Source organism: Artibeus jamaicensis, unplaced genomic scaffold (assembly GCF_021234435.1).
Source record: "Artibeus jamaicensis isolate MK-2021 breed Jamaican fruit bat unplaced genomic scaffold, CSHL_Jam_final contig_3174, whole genome shotgun sequence".
Taxonomy (NCBI): Eukaryota; Metazoa; Chordata; class Mammalia; order Chiroptera; family Phyllostomidae; genus Artibeus; species Artibeus jamaicensis.
Window position 1 is genome coordinate 2,689,844 of NW_026521738.1, and position 18,924 is coordinate 2,708,767.

The window sequence follows — 18,924 nt, forward strand, 5'->3', positions numbered from 1 at the left end:
GTCAGGCTGGGTGGGAGTAGGGAGGACTATTCACAGCTGAAGCAGAGTGGCAGGAAGGAGACAGAGCTAAGTACAGGAGAGAAATGGAGATCGTGGCTGGAGACACTATGTGGGAGGTGCAAAAACAGGCTGTAAATTGGATTTGAACCACGAGGTTAGGAGCTGAATGGCTGGGGAGCAAGTTAGGATGGAGCAGATTAAACAGAAAGACATTCAATAAAAGAACACCAAGTAGATTAACAGAGGTGAGCAAAACAGACTTCCTGAAAGGTTATAGCCAGGTGGTACCTTTTCACCAGCTTCCAGGTGTGAATGCAAGGGAAATCAGGGCAACTTGGAGCCAATTGTTTATCCTATGAGGTCTGTATAATTATGCCAATGTACATAGCAGAGCTGAATGGATCTGACTTCATTGTGGCTTCTGCCAGTATTGTCACAGTAAGTGGGTATGTGTCCTCTCCTGGAGTCTTGCTGGGACTAAGAAAAGATAAATTGGACCCACCCAATTAGATTGTAATTTATTTATAAATTCTCTAGATGGTTATGTATATCAAGAAAATAAGAGTGTGGCCAGGCGGCTTTGTCTGAGGAGAGCTTTTCTTGCCAGTGGATTGCAAAGGATATACAGCCTGTCTCTTATCTTCAGTTCACCATGGCTTCTTCTGACATCCAGGTGGAAGTACTGGAGAAGTGTGCCTCAGGCCAGGCTTTTGAGCTATTCTCAGCCTTCAATCAAAAGAATTCCTCCTACAATTCCCCCTTTCTCCTTCAAAGAAGAATTCAGAAGAAATTAGAAGCTGCAGAAGAAAGGCACAAGTCCCACGAAGCTGAGGTTTTGAAGCAGCTTGCTGAGAAACGAGATCATGAGAAAGAAGTGCTTCAAAAAGCAATAGAAGAGAATAACAACTCGAGTAAAATGGCAGAAGAGGAACTGACCCACAAAATAGAAGCCAACAAAGAGAACTGAGAGGCACAGATGGCTGCCAAGCTGGAGTGTTTGCAAGAGAAGGACAAGCACATTGAAGAAGTGCAGAAGAAAAAAGAATCCAAAATCCCGCTGATGAGACTGAAGCTGAGTAATTTTCTGAGGACTGACTTTCATCCCTACCTTCCTAAATATCCAAAGATGTACTGGACAGTGTCATTTTATTTTTTGTCCTCCTGACAAATATGCTAGAAGCTAATGTTGGGCCATAGGTAGAGCCAGACTGTATGATGTTGTTTTAGGGAATAAAGTGGAGAAACTGAAAGTGTTTTACCCTTTTTCTAAAGTGTTGAAGTCTTTCTAATGTAGCTATTTTTCTTGTTGCCTTTTTTGTACTTCAGTACACTTGGTATATTGAGTCAATGTCTACTACTATATTGACTCTGTGAAAACATATATGTAAAAACAATATTTAGTGGCTTCTTTCAAATTGTTAGATCCTTAATATCTGTTTACTTTTAAACTCAAGTTCTGTTCCTATCTTACTAGATGCTACTGTACTTGAATAGTTAATAAAACTACACAGTGCTAAAAAAAAAAAAAAATCCCTGGCTGGTGTAGCTCAGTGGATTGAGCGCAGGCCTGTGAAGCAGAGGGTCAACAGTTCGATTCCCAGTCAGGGCACATGCCTGGGCTGCAGGCCAGGTCCCCAGTAGAGGACACATGAGAGGCAACCACACATTGATGTTTCTCTCCCCCTCTTTCTCCTTCCCTTCCCCTCTCTCTAAAAATAAATAAAAAAAATGTTTAAACAAAACAAAACAAAAACACAAAACTACACAGTGCTATTGGTGGCAAGAAAAAGAAAAGAAAAGAAGTCTTAAGGGTCAGATTTATGTCTTAAATACTCAACATCTTGAAAATTCTAGCAATAGTTCTAGTTCTTCTCATTTTCCCCATGACTCCCAGAAACCCACCAGTGTCTTGTGAGCCCCCTCATAATTGAGATCAGGAAGTCCTTAGCATGCTTGTGAATCTTCTCCAAATATTTTTTACTTCTGAGAATCTCAGAGAAAAAGAACCTACCATCTTGGGCAGGTCTTTCCTCTTTGTGGACTCAATTTTCCTAGGTGAAAGTGAGGTTAAATGAATGTTTCTAAATTTCTAAATTGTTTTGTTAGACGATCTTAAAAATCCTAAAATCAACCAAACCCAAACTCTGAAAATAATTTATATAATATTTTTCTTAAATACACTTAAAAGTGTGTACTAAAACAGAAACACACATATATTGTAATTATTATATTGTAAACTATCTTTAAGGGGCGGTGACTCATGCCTAGGCGCAAGACAGCGTGCCGCATGAATAGGCAGTGGTTCCCGACCATGGCGGGATTGAGGCCCGTCATCCACTTGATGATCACTACATTACATCAGGCCTCTTGTCTTGTATTAATTGCACACTTTTGTCATAGTTTGATCTTTTTTGTTCTTCATGCACTACAACTGATTTAGACTTCCGGTTAAGATGGAGGCATGGGTAAACACGGCTTGCCTCCATAGCTATAGCAAAAAGTATAACTAAATGACAAAACAACTATCACCTACAATCATCAGGAAATTGAGCTGTATGGAAGTTCAACAATCAAGGAATTAAAGAAGTCACATTCATCCAAATGGGTAAGAGGGGCAGAGACATGGAGACATGGAACTGGCAGTCCCACACCCACATGTGGTGGATAAAAATTGGAAGGGATACCTGAAGAGCGAGGGATCCCAGCCCCACCCTGGACCACCCAGCCCAAGGTTCCAATGCCAAGAAGATAAGATCCCATAACTTCTGGCTGTAAAAACCATTGGAGGTTGGGGTGATGGGAGAAGTTGTGGGATTCTCAGGCATTTACTCTTAAATGGTCCACAACAAACTTAGGACTTATGCAGACTCACTCCCTCTGGGCTCCAGCAATGGGGCAGCAGCTGGATGAGCACCAGTGGCATGTGGGGAGAAACTGAAGTGTCTGGCATCAGGGCATGTGCCGGGGGACAGCTTCCTTCTGGACAAAACCCCAGAGGCCAGGCAGTGGCCATTGTCCATTTTCTGAGCCCTCCCCCACACAGAGCCACAAAGAGGTGATACTATATCTGAGGCCTCATAAACCTGGTTCACATGGGTTGTCCCACCCTGGTGATTACCTGAGGCTCTGCCCCATTCAACTTATGGATGCACTTTTCTACAATAGGCCATGCTACTAAGACACTGAGTCAAATCAACTCTACTTAATACACAGAAACAAACACAGGGAAGCTGCTAAAATGAAGAAAAAAAATGTGGCCCAAATGAAAGAACAGAACAAAACTCCAGAAAAAGAACTAAACAAAATGGATATAAATAATCTATTGGATACAGAGTTCAGAACACTGGTTATTAGAATGTTTGGAGAACTAACTGGGTACTTCAACAGCATTAAAAAACCCAGTCAGAAGTGAAGGTTACACTAAGTGAAATAAAGAAAAATATACAGGCAATCAACAGTGGAGTGGGTGAAGCTGAGAATCAAATAAATGATTTGGAACATAAGAAAGAAAAAATTCAATCAGAACAACAAGAAGGAAAAAGAATAATAAAAAAAACCAAGGATAGGGTAAGGAACCTCTGGGACAACTTCAAACGTATGAATGTTCGAAAACTAGGGGTGCCAGAAGGAGAAGAGGAAGAGCAAGAAATTGAAAACTTATTTGAAAAATAAATGAAAGAAAACATTCCTAATTAGGTGAAGGAAATAGATATACAAGTCCAGGAAGTGCAGAGAATCCCAAACAAAATGGACACAAAGAGGACCACATCAATACACATTATAATTAAGATGTCAAAGTTTAAAGATAAAGAATCTTAAAAGCAGCAGGAGAAAAGCAAACTAACTTTGTAGTTAATTAACTACAAAGTAGTTGCCATAAGACTATAGCTGATTCCTCAAAAGAAACTTTGCAGTCTAGAAGGGGCTGGCAAGAAGTATTTAAAGTTATGAAGAGCAAGGACCTACAACCTAGATTACTCTATCCAGCAAAGCTATCATTTAGAATTAAAGGGGAGATAAAGTGCTTCCCAGACAAGGTACAGCTAAGGAAGTTCATCATGTTCAAGGAACTTATTTAAGAAAAAGAAGAATACTATGAACATTAAATGGCAATAAATTCACAACCATAAACAACTGAATCTAAAAAACAAACTAAGGAAACAAGCAGAACAGAAATAGAATTATAAATATGGAGATCATTTGGAGGGTTATTGGTTGGGAGTGGAAATGAGGAGAATGGGGCAAAAGATGCAGGGAGTAAGAAGTACAAATTGGTAGGTACACAATAGACAGGGGGAGGTTAAGAACAGTATAGGAAATGGAGAAGCCAAAGAACTTACATGGGCATGATCCATGGACAGGAACTAAGGGGGGTGGATTGCTGGAGATTATGTGAAGGGTGGAGGGGGGCAAAGATGGAAAAATTGGGATAACTATAAGAGTATAATCAATAAAATATATTAAAAATACAACTTATTTAATTGATCTAATATTTTTCACTCCAGTATGAGATTAAATAACACATGAATAAAATGTGGGTCTCTTTGTGAGACCATTTTGGCTGCTTAGTTGAATCCAAGTGACCCTAGTCACATTCCATTAATAGATGCTGATTAAAATTTTTTTAATTGTCAAATTTCTTTAGACAGCACTGGATTAAAGGGTCTCTAAATTTCCTTTTAGGTCAGTGAGTTTATATTAATATAGATGGCATTTTGGAACATGAGACAATGATTCAGAAAACTGAGCCACCTGGCCAGGGCAATCTTTTTCTTTCTTTTTTAGCTTTACCTGAGGAATTTTTTTCATTACTTTTTAGAGAGCAAGAGAAACACTGATGAGAGGGAAAAGCATTGATTGGTTGTCTCCTGTAAGTGCATAGATGAGGGATCGATCATACACTCAGACTTGGGATCAAACTTGCAACCTTTTGGTAATGGGATGATGCACCAACCAACTGAGCCTCACTGGCCAAGACCAAATCTACTCTTACTCAGGGTGGGAAGGGAGCTGAGGAGGGCAATTTTTTTTTTTGGTACTTGGCCCTGATGGTTAAGGCACAGAAATAGTGCTTTGGGGCCAGATAGAGGAGGTATGGCCTACCTCTGGATTGGATTCCTTTGCACATCAAGGGGATGCTACTGGCTGGGCCATTTGCTATCTCTAAGACTTGGTTAGCCCAAGGAAGGGTGGTCTCTCTTCAGCCAGAAAGGTTTTTTAAGATGTCAAACATCATATTATGAAGTCTGTTCAGAAGGTATCCAGCCATGTGATATAAAAAATGGAAACATTTATTGAAGAAGATGCAAAATATAAGAAGCATTGTACATAGGACAATGAAGCCTCAATCCCCTTCAAAGTAGCACATTGGGACCTCAGACAGTTGTCTCAATCGCCATCAGCTGCCCTGTTGTTTTTCCCTGAATCTCATTGACAGTCTGGAATCTCTTCCCTTTCAAAGGTGATGGTAGCTTTGGGAAAAGCCAGAAGTCACAGGGTGCCAAATCTGGGCTGTAGGGGGGCCTAAGTCACCTCAGTGATTTGATGTTTTGCTAAAAACTCTGCACAAGACATGATACATGAGTGGACGCATTGTGATGTAGCTGCCAATCACCAGTTGCCCATAGCTGCGGCCTTCTGAATCATCTGAATAGTTTTCAAGGAGTGTTCAAGCTTAATGCTAAATTTGATGCAGATTTGTTGCTTTACTCACTCAGTCATTTTGAATACAATGACCACGCAGTGCACATACTCACTCAAGGGAATCTACCACCCTCACTGACTAGTACAGTAAAGTTGTCATTGTTCATGTATGTGCATTCCAGTCCACTCTCCTTGGCTGCCAGGTTACATTGATGTCGTGTAGACTGTTCTCGTTATATACAGAAAATAATGTAATAGTTATTATAATAATATATATGAGTGTGTCTGTGTTCTGTAATATATATTTTATATATTGTAATACATTCTGTATTATAGAACACACTCAGACAACGTAGACAGACTCATGCAGACACAGACATATACTCCTCAGAAATACAATCTCTTTTTTCTTTTGTTGTTATTTATTTTAAGATAGATGATGCACATACCTGGCAAAGGCACAAAGGCTACAAAAAGTTTTAAGTGAAAAGTCAACCTTCCTTTCATTGCTATGCCCACCTTCAGAGCCACTGTTCTCTTGGAAAATGTTAGTGACCACAGTGTCTATGTTGGTTTCCTGTTGTTGCTATAATAAATTACCAGATTGTGGATTAAAACTACACAGTTATTATCTTTCAGTGCTGGAGGTCAGAGGTCCTAAAATCAAGTTGTGGACCAGGCTGAATGCCTTCCTGATTCTCTAGGAGAGAATCTATTTCCTTGCCCTTTCCAGCTTCTAGTGGCCATGGGCATTCCCTGGCTTGAGGTCTTTTCTGCCATCTTTAAAGCCAGCAAAGGGGCTTCCGGCCATGATGGAGGTGTAGGTAGAAACACTGTACCTCCTCACACAACCAAGTTTATGAACAAAGATTTAAAAACCACAACACAACCAAAACACAGAGAAAATTAAACTGTACCGAAGTCCGACAACAACGAACCATTCATCCAGATCGGTAAGAGGGGCAGAGTCAGCAGCTGGCGTAGTGCGGTTGCACAGGAAAAAGCGTCCTGACCAACCCAGGTGCTCAGGCGGTGGCTGGCAGATCCCAGGCGTGAAGTGGCAACAGGCAGACCCAGTGAGGGCGCAAGGTGGCTGGCTGAGAGCAGTTACACATTCGCACACAGATAAACCAGGCAAAGGAGCGAGCAGTGAGATAGACTGCACAACCCAGAGCCCCAATGCCGGGAAATAAAGCCTAAAAGCACCAATTGGAAAAACTTTCGGGGGTCAAGGTGCCGGGAGAGGCTCTCAGGCTCACAGAGAGTTTGTTGGAGACACCCACAGGATCCCGGAGGGTGCACAAGGCCACATACCTGGGAACCAGCACCAGAAGGACCCAATTTGCTTGTGGGAAGCAGCAGAGGGGACCGAGGTCTAAGAGAACGCAGAACAAACGCCATTGCCCCTCTCTGACCCCGCCCCCACGTACAGCGTCACAACCTAGCGACCTGGGTTGCCCCGCCCTGGTGAACACCTAAGGCTCTGCCCCTCATATATAACAAGCGCAAACAGACCAAAACCTGATGGCTCAAGAAGAACAGCTCAAAGCCTTGGAGCCAATACATCTAAGCGACCAAGAGATAGCTAACCTATCAGATGCACAGTTCAAAACACTGGTGATCAGGATGCTCACAGAATTGGTTGATTTTGGTCGCAAATTAGATGAATAAATGAAGGCTAAACTAAGTGAAATGAAGGGAAATGCACAGGAAACCGATAGTGATGGTAAGGAAACTGGGATTCAAATCAACAGTTTGGACCAGAAGGAAGAAAAAACAATCAAACAGAAAATAATGAAGAAACAAGAATTCAAAAACATGAGAGGCTTAGGAACCTCCAGGACATCTTTAAACGTTCCAACATCCGAATTATGGGGGTACCAGAAGGGGAATAGGAACAGCCACAAGTGGAACACTTATTTGAACAAATAATAAAGGAGAACTTCCCCAATCAAGCAAAAAAAAAAAAAAAAAAAAAAGACTTCCAGGAAGTCCAGGAAGCTCAGAGAGTCCCAAAGAAGGTGGACCCAGGAAGGAACACACCAAGGCACATCATAATTACATTAGCCAAGATTAAAATGGAGAGAATTCTAGAAGCAACAAGAGAAAAGGAGACAGTCACCTACAAAGGAGTTCCCATCAGACCGTCAGTGAATTTCTCAAAAGAGACCTTACAGGCAAGAAGGGGCTGGAAAGAAGTATTCCAAGTCATGAACTCCAAAGACCTACACCCAAGATTGATCTATCCAGCAAAGCTTTCATTTAGAATGGAAGGGCAGATAAAGCGCTTCTCAAATAAGGTCAAGTTCAAGGAGTTCATCATCATCCAGCCCTTATTATATGAAATGTTAAAGGGACTTATCTAAGAAAAAGAAGATAAAAAAGATGAACAGTGAAAGGACAGCAAACTCACAGTTATTAACAACCACACCTAAAACAGAAGCAAACTAAGCAGACAGCTAGATTAGGAGCAGAACCATAAAAATGAAGATCACATAGAGGGTTAGCAACAGGGGAGTGGGAGGAGGAGAAGGGGGGAGAAGGTACAAAGAATAAGCAGCATAGATGGTATATAGGAAATACCCAGGGGAGGACAATAGTATGGGAAATATAGAATCTAAAGAACTTGTGACAGGTGGACATGAACTAAAGGGGAGGAGAATGGGGGCAGTGGATGTGCAGGGTGGAGGGGAATAAAGGGGGGAATGGGACAACTGTAATGGCATAATCAGTAAAACATATTTAAAAAAATAAAGCCAGCAAATTAGCATCTTTATATCTCTCTCTCTGCTTCTTCCATCATCATGTACCCCGGCTTTGACATTTTTGCCTACCTCTTAGAAGGATCTTTGTGATTGTATTGGGCTCAGTGGTTAATCCAGTGTGATCTTTCCATCTCAAGATCTTTTTAAAAAAATATTTTATTGATTATGCTATTACAATTGTCCCATTTCCCCCCCTTCACTCCCCTCCACCCTGTACACCCCCTCCCACCCACATTTTCTCCACTTTAGTTCATGTCCATGGGTCATACATATAAGTTCTTTGGCTTCTACATTTCCTATACTATTCTTACCCTTCCCCTTTCTATTTTGTACTTACCATCTATGTTACTTATTTTCTGTATCTTTTCCCCCTCTCTCTCCCTCCCACTCCCATGTTGATAACCCTCCATGTGATCTCCATTTCTGTGTTTCTGTTCCTGTTCTATTTGCTTAGTTTGCTTTTGCTTTTATTTTAGCCATGGTTGTTAACGATTGTGAGTTTTCTGTCATTTTACTGTTCATATTTTTTATCTTCTTTTTCTTAGATAAGTCCCTTTAACTTTTCATATAATAAGGGCTTGGTGATGATGAACTCCTTTAACTTGACCTTATCTGAGAAACACTTTGTCTGCCCTTCCATTCTAAATGAAAGATTTGCTGGATAGAGCAATCTTGGATGTATGTCCTTGTCTTTCATGACTTGAAATACTTTTTTCTAGCCCCTTCTTGCCTGTAAGATCTCTTTTGATAAATCATCTGACACTCTGATGGGAACTCCTTTGTAGGTAACTGTCTCCTTTTCTCTTGCTGCTTCTACGATTCTCTTTTTCGTTTTAATCTTGGGTAATGTAATTATGATGTGCCTTGATGTGTTCTTCCTTGGGTACAACTTCTTTGGGACTCTCTGAGCTTCCTGGATTTTTTGGAAGTATGTTGTCTTTGCCAGATTATGAAAGTTCTCCTTTATTATTTGTTCAAATAAGTTTTCAACTTGTTCTTTCTCTTCCCCTTCTGGTACCCCTATAATTCGGATGTTGGAACGTTTAAAGATGTCCTGAAGGTTCCTAAGCCTCTCCTCATGTTTTTGAATTCTTGTTTTCTCATTGTTTTCTGTTTGGTCGTTTTTTTCTTTCTTCTGGTCCACACTGTTGATTTGAGTCCCAGTTTCCTTCTCATCACTATTGGTTCCCTGTACATTTTCCTTAATTTCACTTAGTGTAACCTTCATTTTTTCATCTAATTTGCAACCAAATTCAACCAATTCTGTGAGCATCCTGATCACCAGTGTTTTGAATTGTGCATCTGATAGGTTGGCTACCTCTTCATTGCTTAGTTGTATTTTTTCTGGAGCTTTGATCTGTTCTTTCTTTTGGGCCATTTTTTTTTTTTTTGGTCTTAATGCTCCTGCTACATATAAGGGGTGGAGTCTATGTTGTTCACCCTGGTGGGACAACCTACATTGCTGTATTGTGACACTGTATGTGGGGAAGGGATCTGAGAGGGAACAGTGGCACTTGCTCTACTCTCTGCTGCATTTCAGTCACTTCCCCTACTTCCTGCGAGCAAATTGGGCCCTTCTGGTGCTGATTCCCATGTAGATGGGTCTGGGTACATTCTAGGACCCAGTGGGTGTCTCCAATAAACTCTTTTGTGAGACTGGGAGTTACTCCCACTGCCTCCATCCCCCGAGGTTTTTTCAATGAGTGGTTTAAGGCTTTATTTCCCTGCACTGGGGCTCTGGGTTGTGCAGGCCATCTCGCTCCCCAGCTGTTTCTCCCAGTTTATCTGCACGTGAATGTGGAACTCTCCACTCCGCCAGTTGCCGCCTTGCTGGGTACCCCAGCTACTGCCTTTCTGGCCAGCCACCACCTTGCTGTTAGTCCTCTCTACCTGGCTGCCTGTCTCTGCCCCTCCTGCTGGTCTGGATGAATGTGTCTTCTTTAACTCCTTGGTTGTCAGACTTTTATACAGTTCGATTATCTGTCAGTTCTGGTTGTTATTTGCTTTTAAATAGTTGTTGTCCTTCTTTTGGTTGTGTGAGGAGGCACAGTGTGTCTACCTATGCCACCATCTTGGCCAGAAGTCCCACATCTATTTTTTAACAAATGGAGGAGTTCCAGCCTCGGCCCTCTCCCTCTAAAGGAGTCCGGGATGAGGTTTCTTGATAATCAGGGCTATTTTCAGACACATTCATGGTGCAGTGAGAACTCCGAATTCTGGCCTTTGCACGATAGGGTTAACTTTCATCTTCTAGGGGAAATGCGACTCAGTAGATCTGAAATTTGAATATGCCATGGCCAGGGAGCTGGGTCTTGGGCTCTGCCTCTGATACTGCAGGTTTGAGGAGAGGCCCAGGAATCCACATCTTAAAGGCCCCCACGTGATTCTGATGCAGGAGTTTCATCAAACTGTCTCCCAACCTCTCTTTCCTAGGAATCACCTTCCTTCTGGCTCTCACAAACAGAAGGCATATCTGCTCTTTTTTTTTTTTTTAGTCTAGGTGATAAAGCTAAACGGGCCCACCTGCAACATGCTTGCAGAGTACAAGAATTCCCAGCCTCCTTGACTCACTGCAATGATATTGGCCTCAGTGGGCTTTGGTTTTTATAACTTCTAGGGTTGCAATAATAGTCTAGCCTCTTATGACTTTAAAATTTATATATGATTCATAGGAACAAATACATTTTACTTCTTGATTTAGCATAACTTACACAAATACACACATTTATAAAAATTTTTCTTAACCATATGTATACCTTTACTTTTACATTTTATTCTGTTCTGTTTTATTTAGTTTTAAGAAACATACTGGTCATAATACACTATACTGAATTTATGATCCACTATTCTCATTATCTATTGCTTCATAACACAACAACCCAAAACTCAGTGTCTTAAAACAGCACCAATCATTTTATTATCTCCCTTGTTTTCTATGTGTGGTGAAGGGAATTTGGGAAGGGTTCAGCTGTCTCTCAAGTAGTTTCTCCATGGGTTCTCTCTGCATGGGCTGGTTTGGTTTCCTTACAGCATGGTGGCCTTGGGGCAGTTGAATCCATTACAGGTGTCTCTGGGCTCCAAAGCTGAGAACCAGGCAGAAGGTAGCCTAGCCTTGGAAGTCACATAGCATTACTTCTTCATAATCAAAATCTTGCTCCAACTGAAGAAGAGAGAACATAAACTCTACCTCCTGATGTACTGAGTGACAAAATAATGTAAGAAGAGCTGGTGGAATGGGAGATAATGCATCTTTGGAAAATGCAATGTGCCACACCTTCTTAGAGGGTGCCATTGCAATTTGAAAATGGTCCTCTAGAGGGCATCATTGTCATGTGAGATAGGATCCATTTCACTTTGGGGTGTGGGCTGAAGTAAGTGACACTAGGGTGTTGGGAAGAGAGACAAAGGAATTCGGTGTTGGCAGAAGTGGAGCAGCTCATCCTTTGGAATTGTCCTTCTTTCTGTTGTATAGCACATGTGATAGCAGGGGTGGGTGTGTGTGGTCATATGGCTATCCTGGGTGTACAGATGTGAACAAGATGAACTCCATCTGTGTCCCGTATTTCATTTCATTTTTTAGGTTTCATGCTATAATCTTTGACTAACCTCACTGTCCTCAGCAAGCATATCAAAGCTTTCTGGTTGGTGCTTATTTGTGGTTCTTAAAATGTAGCCATAAACATTTTTGTTAGAAATAGCCAGAATGCCCTGGCCAGGTGACTTGGTTGGAGCATCGTCCCATGCACTGAAAGGCTGCAGGGTCGATTCTCAGTCAGAGCACACACCTTTGTTGGGGGTTTGATCCCTGGTCAGAGTGTGTAGGGAGGCAAATGATCAATATTTCTCACACTGATGTTTCTCTCTCTCTAAAATCAAGAAATAAATCCTCAGGTAAGGATGAAAAAAAGTCAGAATGGCACGACAACCAAGATAAATATCAAACTGGTAGTAGTATCAATTATAAGCAATCATCTATCACAATACCAGCAGGAGGTACGGCCCCTGGTGCTGCTGCATTCTTTGTCCCTAGGCCTTGTTGGTCATTAGTACTAGAGTTATATTATTAAAAAAATAACTGTAACAGAGGTCTGTTAGTGGATAGTGCAAAACTGCTGAGCCATCTTTCGGCCTAATCTTCCTATAAGTAAATTACCATATAATAAATTCTGTTATATTCTATGCAGTTGCCTACTTTGTTTCTTGGTTTGAAGATACTTTCTTGTTACGTTGACCAGTGCAGGTTTGCCCCACTGTCAGACACTAGGAGGAGGAGGGCTGGTGGCCAGCTTGCAGGGCTTTAAGTCTATGTGCTTCCACCGCCCCCACGCCAGCCTCCCCATCCCCCAAGCAGAAGGCCTTGCACGTGGACCCACTTTGACAGTTAAGCATAAAGTGCTTGTGAGCCACCAGGCAGCAGGGTGAGCTTTGGTTAAGATAGCGCCACCCCTAATGCCTCACGGAACCCACGCTTCCTAACCTGGCAAGGCTGACTCCATGCCTCCAGTGCTCAGGGGCTGGAAATCATGACCGGGAAGAACATTGAAAAATTGTTAGTGGATGTGCTTTTCCAGGAAGAGTGTAAAAAGTAAGAAGGAACAGGGGCCAAGTAGAGAGAAATGGGGAACTTTGATGTTTAAGAAGAAGAAGGGTGGCAGAGGAAACTAAGAAGATGAGAGATGGTCAGAGGTGCTGGAGGAGAACCTGGTGAGAATGGTGGCACAAGCTGGGACAGATGAAGACTCCAAATAGGCCATTAGATTTGGGGTCACAAAAGGTATGGGACAAAAGAATATGGGTGGAAACTTGAGAGGGGGACAAGGTCAAAAGGTTTGTTTTAAAATCTTGGGCAACACTAAGCATGTGCATAGGTGAAGAAAGAAGGTGGGGGAGGAGAAACCAGAATAAAGAGGAAAAATTGACACAGCCTGGCACAGAGGGGAGTGGGGTCCAATACCCAGTGGGGAGGTGAAACTTCGGAGGTCGCCATTCCTTCTGAGAGAGAGGGGGGCCTGTAAAATAGGGGAGAGGTCAAGGTTCAGGGAGAAGGGTAGTTGGCTGAACTAGTTCAAGTGGCCTTTGTTCCAGAGTGAGAAGCCAGGAGTGGGTAGAAGGCTTGAGAAGAACTTACCAGCCATTTAGAGCTAAGTGAAAAGCCCATTTAGTTTACATACATGTAGGACCTACTCCGTTAACTGTTTTCACAGAAATGACTGGATCCTTCCAAAATATGTGAAGTAGAAAGCATTCCTATCTGCAGGCTTTGACCTCTTCCTTGGTGAGTTCCTTGCTTTACCTGAGCATGAAAAGAATATGACCGTGAGGAGTAGAGGGGTGTGCTCATTCCAGGTTAGTTCTGAAGCCCAGAGAACAGGTATCATTGAACCCAGAAACACTTGGTGAGGCAAATCGCCTACTTGAAATGAAGAAGAGCAACCATGATTGTTCTGAGTCTGATAAGAGGGGCCAGTGTGGAGGAAAAATCTTTTTACGAGCTTTGCCCATGGTCTAGGCAGAGAGAGAAGGAGGAGATGGTGGAGTCCGCCCACAGGAGCAGTGTGGAGGGCAAAGGTCACTGGGGCAGGATGGTGTAGTGCAAATAGTAATGGCCTTTGCTTGGCTCTTACTAGGCTTGCTCGCTTAGGCAAGGTACTTACTATTGAGCTTTTTTTCCTTCATTTGCCAAAAGGGGGTCATTCTACTAAACCTGTGCATTTGTAGAATGTAAATTTCTTTAAAATCCTAGACACCCTATACATGCTGTTATTGTTATCACCATCGTAATGATCTCATTTACTACCTCAGAGAAAAATCAGGAACGGGACTCGATATCAGGACTGTAAGAATATGGTAAGATTTTGGAGTATTTGTAATACATGTGTATTACAAACTTTATTATATTTTCTATTCCCGATTATTCTATGGTTACTAGAACTACAATTCTCAGAACCAAGATTCCTGGGTACTTTATCACTGGGGAGTGATACAGAAAGGGAGCTGGGGAGACTGTGACTCACTGCACTGTTTGCACTGGGGCAGGGTGAGCCAGAGGGGAGACCCAGAGGCCAGAGTGGCTGCAGCTGGGAGGAGAGGGACTGCAGCGGGGAGGAAGAGGGACTGTAAGTATCCAGGAGGGGCTTTGGAATGCAGCTGAAAGACAGATTTTTGAGGGAACCCAGGCGCTGCCAGCCATGGTCATGTCATGTCCAAAGGGAGGCCTTCCGTGCCACTTCCCTCTGGTGTGCCACCTCCACTGCCTAGAGGCTGGGTGACCATCCAATTAGTGGCTCCTGCATTGTCCCTCCTGTGCTTGCCCTGACCACAGTACAGAATCCTCTGTGCTTACCTTACCTCATTACTCATCAGCCAGGAGCTCATTGGGGGTTCGGACAGGTAACCTGTTCACTGTTCACTGCTGAATCCTGGGTGCTTATTGCTCATTGCCCTTCATGTGCCAATCTCCATAAATGTGATTTATTGAATGCCTGTGTGCCTAAATGAATGAGTGAATGAATAACAATTGAATAACATAATAAAATGAGTGCAAGAACTTTGCCTCTGCCTGTTTGGAGGCTATTGAAGTGTCGCTCAAGTGTCAGCCAGGGTCACCTACATTTTTTTAAGAACTAGGTAAGATTCCTCTGAGTCACCTTTTTCATGTCTGCAAAACCCAGAGGTCTCTAAAATTTCTGTGGATCCCTGGGGCTCTGGGCTGGAGTGGGGGTGGAGGAACAGAGGAAGAGAGGCTATGGTCTCCACTGACTCTAAACCTCTGCTTTGGTTTAAGGATGTCTCCTCTACTCTGCCTCGTTCCACATGTGCAATGCAAGCTCCTCCTTAATTTCCACCCAATCCACGTTCCCACCAAACGAGGGAATCTGTGTGTAGCAGATTCTACTGAGCACTTGGAGAAGGGGGCGGAGGAGGAGTTGAAATTGAACATTATTCTTTTTTTAAAAAATTTTATTGATTATGCCATTACAGTTGTTCTATTTCCCCCTTCATTCTCCTCTACCCCGCACACCCCCTCCCCCATCATTCCCCCTTTAGTTTATGACCACGTGTCTCAAGTTCTTTAGATTCTATATTTCCCATACTATTCTTGCCCTCTCCCCTACCTATTTTCTATCTACCGTCTATGCTACTTATTTTCTGTACCTTCTTCCCCCTTCTCCTCCTCCCACTCCCCTGTTGCTAACTCTCCATGAGATCTTCATTTGTATGGTTCCACTCCTGATCTAGCTGTCCTCTTAGTTTGCTTTTGTTTTAGGTGTGGTTGTTAATAACTGTGAGTTTGCTGTCCTTTCACTGTTCATCTTTTTTATCTTCTTTTTCTTAGGTAAGTCCCTTTAACATTTCATGTAATAAGGGCTTAGTGATGATGAACTCCTTGAATTTGATCTTATCTGAGAAGCACTTTATCTGTCCTTTCATTCTAAATGAAAGCTTTGTTGGATAGAGCAATCTTGGTTGTAGGTCTTTGGATTTCATGACTTGGAATACTTCTTTCCAGCCCCTTCTTGCCTGTAAGGTCTCTTTTGAGAAATTCACTGACAGTCTGATGGGAAGTCCTTTGTAGGTGACTGTCCCCTTATCTCTTGCTGCTTCTAGGATTCCCTCCTTCATTTTAATCTTGGGTAATGTAATTATGATGTGCCTTGGTGTGTTCCTTCTTGGGTCCAACTTCTTTGGGACTCTCTGAGCTTCCTGGATTTCCTGGAAGTCTATTTCCTTTGCCAGATTGGGGAAGTTCTCCTTTATTATTTGTTCAAATAAGCTGTCCACTCGTGGTTGTTCTTCTTCTCCTTCTGGTACCCCTATAATTTGGATGTTGGAATGTTTAAAGATGTCCTGGAGGTTTCTAAGCCTCTCCTCATGTTTTTGAATTCTTGTTTCTTCATTATTTTCTGTTTTGTCATTTTTTTCTTCCTTCTGGTCCACTCCCTTGATTTGAGTCCCAGTTTCCTTTCCATCACTATTGGTTCCCTGTGCATTTCCCTTAATTTCAATTAGTTTAGCCTTCATGTGTTCCTCTAATTTGTGACTAAAATCAACCAGTTTTGTGAGCATCCTGATCAGCAGTGTTTCGAACTGTGCATCTGAAAGTTTGGCTATTTCTTCATTGCTTAGAATTATGGGCTCTGGGACTTTGAGTTCTTCTTGAGCCATGTTTGGTCTGTTCGTGCCCATTAAGTATGAGGAGCGGAGCCTTAGATGTTCACCAGGGTAGGGTTGCCCAGGTCGCTGGTTTGTGACGCTGTATGTGTGGGTGGGGTCAGAGAGGGGCAATAGTGGTCCCCTCTGCTGCTTCCTGAGGGGCTGGGGGGCGGCCTGCATGGTCTGTCTCACTGCTCGCTCCTTCGCTGGCTTATCGGTCTAGCTGAAGGGTTCCTTGTTGTCTGACTTCGGTAGTTTAATTTTCTGTGTTATGGTTGTGTATTTGTTTTACTAAAACTTTGTTGTCTTTAAACTTGGTTGTGCGAGAAGGCACACGTCTCCACCTACACCTCCATCTTGGTGGAAGTCCCTCTGAACATTATTCTTAAAATCCTTTGACATTCCACCCCAGGAGATTTCTTGTTGGTCTCTTTATTCACAATGGACCCTAGTCTTAAGCAGCTTCAAAATTTCCCCTTTCCTAGATTTCCCTCCTCTTCTATTCTCCTCATGTTTTATACTCCAGATTGCTTTTAGAAACTTCAAAGTTGTCTCTCTGTATTTTGAAGATCAATGTACCCACCAAGATCCTCCCCGATAATAAAATAACTGATAGTTGAAGAGTACTTTACAGCACTAATGTGTATGTATGTATGTGTGTCTGTGTGTAGGGTGGGGGAAGATTTTGGTGGCCTCTCTCATCTGAACCAGGAATACCAAGGTCAGGCCCAACACAGTTCTTCCTTGTCTTGTTCAGGACAAGCAGTCAAAACGGCTCTGTGGGCCGACAAACACAAGCCTGCAGATTCCCCTGGCTGTAAGAGCTGGAAGGGGTACTTGGCCTAGGGCCAAGGGATGAGGACAAGGATTAGAGGGCCACTCAGCAATTTCTGCTTTGCTTACCACAATCAATGGGGCTCCTCTTTAAGGCGCAGGATGCTAAATGCTTCATGGGATTGGCTGGGCCATGGGTCGGCAATGGCTGCCAGTCTCTACTAAAGGCCCTGCTCCCCTTGAACAGTTCTCTCCCATAGCTTTGGGTCTCTCTGGGTTCCAGTAGTTACTCCCTCCTGTTTCCTGCCACATCTAGAAATAGGAATAGCTCCCTTGGGTGCCAGTCTCAGGGTGTAACACTAGACTGTGGCTTTCCCTTAATCCCATCCACGTTGTTGTAACTGATCTCTTTATTCCATTCTTCTCGATTGCTGCTGGGCGTGCCCTCTGTTTTCAGTTCAGATCCTTTATTTAAATCTTTTTTGCCCCAGCCCTAGTTTTATAAAAGTCTTGACCAGTTTTAAGAGTCCTGGAGGGCCCCCTCAGGCGTTTCAGGGTTTTTTAAAGCCCTTTTCTGGGGCCCAGGGGACAGGAGGGTGGAAGAATAAGATTTTGTAAACAGTTATGCAGTTCCCTCCCCCTCCCATCCCACTTCCTCCCAGGGGTCCTAAAACCCTGCTGAGGGAGGGTCTTCCTCAAGAAGCCCGGGGATATGCTCTGGGATAAAAAAAGGTGATGACAGGGTTTTCAGTCTGTTCTGAGGGCCCAAACCCATACAGAACAAACATTAGAAAAGGACATATTGTTAGGAAAGATATCAGTTACAAAAGAGCACCCTTGACATGATTTATATAATGTTCCAAACCAGGTAAAGCTAATTGTGCTGTTAGAAGCCAGGAAAATGCTTACTCTGTAGGAGGGGTTGGATAGTGCTGGAAGCAGGCCCAAGGGGCATCCAGGAAGCTTCTGTGTTTTCTGTTTGCCAGTTTTATGTATGGATTAAGTTTGTGAAAATTCATCAAGTTGTACATTTATGATTTGTGCATTTTATCATATGAATGCTATACTCAACACAAAGTTCAAAAAATATTTATGCTATTTCCAATAGTAATAAAAACCAAGTCCATGAATAAGTCTCACGAGCAGATATGCAAAACCTTTATGGAGAGCATTAAGGAAGACCCCAAAACATAGAGTGTTATGGTAAATTTTATTTGTCAATTTGGCTATACTCTGGTGCCCAGATATTTGGTTAAACAGCAGTCTAGAGGCGGCTATGAACACACGCACATACACACACACAGAGGGTCTGGCCCAAATAATGCCCTTTTTTTATTACAAGACCTTTTATTTCAAAATCATAAGCATGTAATTCTGTAACATAACAATATCACACTCAAACACACCATATGACATGTTATGTGAAATGTTCAAATTAAAAACATAAATTATTATACCCATATTATTACCCTACCAAGCACACTTCAGCAGGCCTTACTTCTGCCAGACCCTGTATTTTAGATGAGATTAACATTTAAATCAGTAGACTTTGAGTAATGCCTATTACTCTTCATAATATGGGTGACCC

At 42.5% G+C, this 18,924-nt stretch overlaps 1 pseudogene; it reads left to right on the plus strand.

The window, feature by feature from the left end:
• The first annotated feature begins 652 nt into the window (after nt 1–652).
• LOC119035808 (stathmin-like) lies at nt 653–1,080 on the plus strand (annotated as a pseudogene).
• The last annotated feature ends 17,844 nt before the right edge of the window (nt 1,081–18,924 follow it).